Consider the following 7,598-nt stretch of genomic DNA (forward strand, 5'->3'; position numbering starts at 1 on the left):
CTAGTCAAATTTTTTGTGCCAGATTTTTTCTTGCATAGAGAGCCTTGAACTGACTTAATGACTACTGGATGAAGTTTTGACAAATATGTCTATCTGCAAAATTCCGTCTTGGTTGGTAATACATTTTAAACTTATTTTTGATTAAAGTACGGAAAACTTAAAAGAAAGAAAGAGAAATTAGTCTATGTTCAAATAGAATTATCTTAATTCTTAATTTTGTATGCCCACATAAATGCTTAATTTTGTATGCCCACATAAAACAAACAATAAACAAATATAGAAAAGGAAGATGAGTTACCCGATTTGTGCATTCCCAGTCTTGGAGAAGCACCTTTTGACAATTCCTTGTACTAGTTTAAAGGTGTACTAAAGTTGCATGCAATGCAAGCAGTACAATAAACTAAAGAGTGTACGCAATGACTGTCACGGTGCATATGGATATAATATTTTGTCCTCGTGTTAAAAAAAGGCAAAAACTGCAGTTCAATACAATGAAATCCGTTTGATCACCAAATTCTGCCACGCGATTCCAAAATTAGTCACGATAACAAAGGATAAAAGCAAAGTGTGCTACTGGAACAGGGGTAGCCCCAAATCCCTGACTATTATAAATGCTGTGGTATATTTTTCTATTTGCTTAAATACATATTTTGTTGCAATATCTCATACCTGTTATGAAGGTCTTAACTGGTGACTAGAAGATTGCAATCACTGGAATGGGGCTGAAATTCATGTATTTCCAGTGACTTTCGAGCTCTACATCGTTTTGGCTGCCATTTTAAGCATTTGTCATTCCATTCATAGTTAATGCTATCGAAAACAGTGCTTATAACACTTTAGTAGTTTGCAATACCTAGGGAGTGACAGTAAATATTGTACCTTGAAAAGTTGTAAATGAAAAAAGGAGGCATATACCTATTTAGCAGGAGTCAACGATTGGTATAGCAGGGTCTTTGAACCTATATGGGCAACCCCAACGATATTAAATACAGATGGTGCAATATTTATAGAGTCATATTAACCAATCATACTGTTCTGTTTAAAGTTCTGTAGTATAAAGCCTCCGTGGATGTTAGTTTATTTCCCTGGGTTATCAAGATGGTCATAGTAAATATTGTCTTTTGAAAAGGGATAAAGCAAAAAAAGGAGCACATTGTAATTTCACGGATGTCAGAAATTTTGAGGGCAGGTTCAATAAGGACGTACGCAAAGGGTGAGCCTCGAGTTCCCAGAAATGCTTAAGTTTCTGGATATTCAATGCTATCAAATCAAATTAGTTTTTTCTTCATTCATTCTTTAAAGTGAAAGCACCTGTTTTTGGACTAATTCAATTTCAAAACTTGCTTCGGAATTTCACTGCCATGAACTTTAATTGATTAAGATATTTTAGAAGTTTCACAACAAGTGAAATAGTAAACTTCAACAGATAAGCTCGCTATGGGCGAAAAAGACATAAGTATTTTTCGTCGAAAGAAGTGCACAAAAAAGTGCAGACTATTGATGTTCGGACATTTATCCCACCTGAAAAACAGTAAACGTGCGAAAAACAAACAGGCGTTGTTGGAAACTAGGGGGGAGTCACAAATATACCACCCTTGCGTGTAAGTTTCTGTTTCTACTTATTTATTAGGCTACGAGATAACGAAAGTTATTTTAGCATCGATTCAGGCATTATCCGAAAAGTTACAAGCAATGGATTCGAAGCTGAATAGCCTGCAAGAGGCTCGGAACTCAGCAGGTGGGGCAATAAAACATTTTTCAAATGAATTAAGGGTTAAAATGACGGTAATAAAATCGGAAATATCTGCAGTAAAAACTAGAATCCAAAACGCAGAGTAGCTAAATCCACTTCAGGACTCCCGTATACGAATTCTTGAGAAGGAAGCTTGAAGGAAAAATTTAGTAATTTATAGGTTGCAGGAAAGCAGAGCCAATATTTCTTTCAAAGAAGCGTTAGCGCATTATCTTGCAAGAATTGTTACCCAAAGTAATATTTAAGGTTTATTTAAGGTTAATGCAGGAAACAAAAATTTAGAGAGATGGAGATGATTATTGAGCTAGTTGAAAGAGGCAGAGTAAATGAAGCAGTATGCAATTTAGAAGAATCACTGAGGCAACTATGCGAACTACGGAAAGGGAGAAATCGACGAAATTTTTTTTATTACGCGTGTGAGGGTCTTTGACTCATTGTACAAGAGAGCCTAAGGAAAGTACGTTCTTGCCAATCGCAAGGAATAGAGAACAATTTTAGAATTTACACAGAGAATAGAAAGCAGTATAAGAAGATGATAAGAGAGAAAAACAATGTGAAGCAGCGAAAAAAGAAAAAAAAACTTATTAAACGATTCAGGGAAAAAGATACACATCAATTCTGGAAAGGTGTACATAGGTCGCTGAAGAGAGAAGCACACAAGACATGTTCTTTGGAGCCTGAACAGTGAGAACAGCACCTCAGGACACAATCGGTAAAAGGAAACCGAATGGAAGAAGATCTCCAAACATTTTACCAGAAATTGTACCTTTTGGAGCCCTGACAGAAGAGATACGAACAGGAGATATGGGAGACTATGAATTCAGCTAAAAAAAACTACAGGTCGAGACGGAATTCCTCTACGAATATGGAGAAAGGCAAAAGAAGTATTTATATCAGTTTTGACTGTCGTTTTCAGCCACACATTTTTATTGCGGAACTGGCCAATAGAATGGACAATACTTATTGCAGTACCGTTATACTAAAAAGGAAACAGCAAAGAATTCTCGAATTACCGACTGATCCAGATTTCTCCCATAGTTACTGATATTTTTTGTAAGATAGTAGGTAGTCGGCTAAGAAAATAGCTAAAAGACTTAAGGAAATTTAATAGAAGATCAAGGAGGGTTTAGGAAAGAAGGGGGTATAATGGAGCAAGTTTTTATTTCGCATGGTATAGTTAGAAAAGGAATCATGAAAAGAGGGGATAGGATTTACGCAGTGTTCCCGGGCGTAAGAGGGGTTTTTGATAAGAGCTATGATAGTTAAGCGACTTTTGGAGATAGGACTGCCTTTAAGTTCTGCTAGATTAGTTGTAGGAATATATAGTTCAGTAGGCCTAGTTGTTAGAATACTAGGTAAAGTATCCGGGATAATTTTGACGCGAATAGGTTTAAGACAGGGATGCCCACTGTCACCGACTTTGTTGAACATTTACATTATTGATACAATTGATTTCTTTAAGGAGAAAAGCGCTCCGGAAGTACTGAAAAGTGTTTGGAAAATATGCAAGCTTTTTTTTTGCTGATGATATCAAACAGTTCGTGGTAAAGAACTGTAGTAAGGAGCGACCCGGCTCAATAGTAATCGAAACTCCAAAAACGGAGTTTTGAAAACCAATAGTTATGTCAAAGTTTCAATGCTGATTTTAAATATATAAGTTTCATCAAGTCTAGTCTTACCCATCAAAAGTTACGAGCCTGAGAAAATTGCCTTATTTTAGAAAATAGGGGAAAACATACCCCTAAAAATCATGGAATCTTAACGAAAATTTCATCACCAGATTCAGCGTATCAGAGAACCCTGCTGTCAAAGTTCCAAGCTCCTATCTCCAAAAATATGGAATTCTGTATTTTTTGCCAGAAGCGCCAGATCACGGATGCGTGTTTTTTTTTCCAGGGATGATCGTATCGACCCAGTGGTCCTAGAATGTTGCGAGAGGGCTCATTCTGACGTAAATTAAAATTCCTAGTGCACTTTTTAAGTAACCAAAAAATTGGAGGGCACCTAGGCCCCCTCCCACGCACATTTTTACCCCGAAGTCACCGGATCAAAATTTCGAGATAGCCATTCTGTTCAGCTTAGTCGAAAACATAATAACTATGTCTTTGGGGACGACTTAATCCCCCACAGTCCCCGGGGGAGGGGTTGTAAGTTACAAATTTTGACCAATGTTTACATATAGTAATAGTTATTATGAAGGGTACAGACGTTTTCAGGGGGACTTTTTCGTGTTGGGATGGGAGTGGGTCGGGGGAGGGGGCTGCGTAGAAGGATCTTTCCATGGAGGAATTTATCATAAGGGAAGATAATTTCCATGGAGGTGGCGCATGATTTTCAAGCATTATTTAAAAGAACAACGAGAAACTAAATATTAAAAAATCGCCTGGAAGTAATGCGTAGCATTGAAACTTATAACGAAATCTACAGTACAACTCTCTTCTTTACAGTACCTTGCACTTTACGCTAAAGTATTTTTTTAGTAATTTCAACTATTTATTCTACGGCCTTTGTGATTCAGGGGTCATTCTTAAAGATTTGGGATAAAATTCAAGGTTTAGTGTAAAGAGCGAGGTATTGACGTGGGGGCAAACCCCCTCATATTCGTAATAAAAATACACAAATATAGAAGTTCGTTACGTAAGCTAATTTGTAAGGTACGTATGTTTATTACTAACAAAAACGTTCATACAAAAAAAAATCTAGTTGCATTTTTAAGTAGCCAAAAATTGCTCCCTCACCCCATTTTTTTTTATCAAAATCATCCGACCAAAACTATGAGAAAGCCATTTAACAAAAAAAAAATTAATATACAAGTTTCGTTTAATTATTCATATGCGGTGAGCCAAAATCAAAACATATTAATTAAAAAACGTTCAGAAATTAAATAAAAAAACAAACTTTTTTTTTACTGCAAGTAAGGAGCGACATTAAAACTGAAAGCGAACAGAAATTACTCCGTATATGAAAAGGGTTGTCCCCTCCGCAACGCCTCGCTCTTTATGCGAACTTTTTTTTTTTTACTGTTTTAAAAAGTAGAGTTGTGACAGAGTCAAACTTTGATGTCAAAAAATCCTGTAAAACACTGCTCAATCAGTCTTCTATCTTATTGTGTAATTGTGTTTTTTCTTCCAAGTACGTAAGTAAGATTTTCTGCGGGTGTTGGGGGAAGAATAATAAATTTGATTTCAATAAGAAGCGAGAAAAAATATAGCATAAGTTACGTATGCAGGAGTCCCCCTCTCTGTACGTCTCTGGGCGCATCCATAAGAAAGGAGGTACATAATGATTTCACTGTTGTGACCCATTGGTTTATATGCATGCTCCATAAGGACATTATATACAGATGATTAATGAGCTTTAGACTTGCAATCAATCAAACTACCATTTGAAAATGTATATTGATAGCGGCCACTGAAGTCCTTTGATGTCAGAAAAGATGAAATCAAGTCCTGTAAAATCCCACTCAATTGGCCTTCTATTTTATTTCGTAATTAATTTTTTAGAAAATTTTAAACAAAAGGAATTTTTCAAAGAAAAGTAAAGAGCTACATTAAACCAAAGATTAGCAGAAATAAAGCCAATCAATTTTTTAAACGTAAAACTACCATAAATCACCATCAATAAATAAATGAAAACCAAAACAAACAGAAATTAAGATAAATTACCGAGTCAAACTCAAAAGAATCAGAAACCAGGAGGATTAGGACTGACACCCCCCATACCTTTTAAAAACCAGAACATGATTTGCCCTTTGCTGAAAACAATCCTTATTTCCAGCTATGTATTTTTGTTTCTCGTAATATCGTAAGGAAAAGAAGAAGAAAAAAAAATTACCATCATAACCAAGATTACTGAAAAAAAAAATGTGGATTGCCAGTTTAATATATATACTGATATTCATTCCTCAATCTTGATAATTTTGGATTTATCAAAGTTAAAAAAAGAGAAAACAGTTTAGTGCAAACTATATTCTGATCTTTAAAAGCCACGGGGCGTCAGTCCTACTCCTCTTAGTTTCAGATGGCTTTGAGTTTGAATCGTTTTTTTTTTTGGAACTTCATGTCTTTTTGAATTTCATTTCTTACCTCCCTCACCATTCCCCAAAAGTTTTGCTAATACCCTTAGCATTAGTAATAGTCATAGGAGCATTGGGAGTGGTATTAGTGATAGCAGTAGCTTTAATAGTACTCACATTATGCCTTTTTGGTGTAGTTCAACGTTCCCTGTTCTTCATCTGATAGTTTCAAATTAATACTTTGAGCCATTTCTGAGATATTGCTAATACGCCTTTTTGATAACCTGCGTGCATAAAGTGTGTTTTGCTTTAGCCCGATGTCCCACTTAACAGTCCCTGTAAGTCCCACATTAAGTCGTAACAACAGTAGTCCTACTACTACTCGTAGTAGTAGTATGCACATGGTGCATTTTTATTAGTTCAACATGCCCTGAAAGTTTCAACCTAATATTCTTGTAAACCGTTCTTGGGATACCGCTGATACGCCCTTTTGACAACCTGCATACACACAGTATGTTTCAATTTAATTCAATATCCCACTCAGCATTTCCTAGATTTCTCTTCAGTACACTTAGACTTAGTAGTAGTATTAATAGTAGCAGCTACATTAGTAGTATGTACAATTCAGTTGAACATCTCTCTCACCATGCCTTGCAAGTTTCAACTTAATACTCTAAGCCGTTCCTAAGATACACCCTTTGGAAAAAATGTATGAACATAGTGGGTTTTAATCTGGTTCAACTTCCCCAGAAATTTCCAACTAAGCACCCTTAGTCTTAGTAGTAATCAAAACAGACGTAGCAGTAGTAGGAGCCACATATTGCCGTTTCGTCAATTGGTCATCTGCTTCACCATTCCCTGGAAGTTCAAACTTAATACCCTAAGCCATTACTGAGATACGCCCTTTTGATAACTTACATGCACAGACTGTGTTTTGATTTAGTTCAACTTTCCCCTCAATATTCCCTGAAATTTTCACCTTCATACCCTTAGCCTTAGCAGCGGTCATAATAGTTCTAATAGTAGTAGTATGTACATACTGTCTTTTGGTCAGTTGAACATACTCCTCATCATGCCGTGGAAATTTTAACTTAGTGAGATACTCCTTATGTTCGCTTTTGACAACCGGTATGAATATACTGTGCTTTGATTTAATCCGACTTCCCTCTCAACATTCCCAGCGATTTTCACCTTAATATCCTCAGCCTTAGTAGTAATCACCTAAGAAATAGTAGTTGTAATAGCGGTGGTTATGGCAATAGTAGTAGCGTACATATATTGCCTTGTGGTCAATTGATTATCCCTCAAAAGTTCCAACTTAACACTAAGCCAGTCCTGAGATATGTTCTTTTGACAGCCGGCAAGCACACAGCGTTTCAAGTTAGTTCAACATTACCCTCAACATTCCCTGAAAGCTTCACCAGAATGGCCTTGCCCTATTTGTACACGAAAGGTCAAACATGCCCCCCTTTCCCGATAACAAATACTATATGCAAACAATGGGGGAATTGTATAAGTTACAGCCCTTGCCCTAAGGGTTGTCATCTACAGAGACATGTTTTTTCGACTTTTCAGCTATGCTGAACAAGACGACTATCTCAAAATTTTGATACAATGTCTTTGGGAAATTTGCGTCGGAGGGGGACTGGGTGCCCTCAAATCACTTTTGACTCGGAATTTGACATGGAATGAGCACATTCTGAAGCCTCTACGTCAACTCGTTCTATACGAAGTGACTTGTTTTTCTGAGTGGGAATGCAACTGGCCTTTTAATACAGGTTTTGTTCAAAGAAGAGGGGTGGAATACCAAAAGAATGATGAAGCATATCC

Source organism: Artemia franciscana, chromosome 15 (assembly GCF_032884065.1).
Source record: "Artemia franciscana chromosome 15, ASM3288406v1, whole genome shotgun sequence".
Classification (NCBI taxonomy): Eukaryota; Metazoa; Arthropoda; class Branchiopoda; order Anostraca; family Artemiidae; genus Artemia; species Artemia franciscana.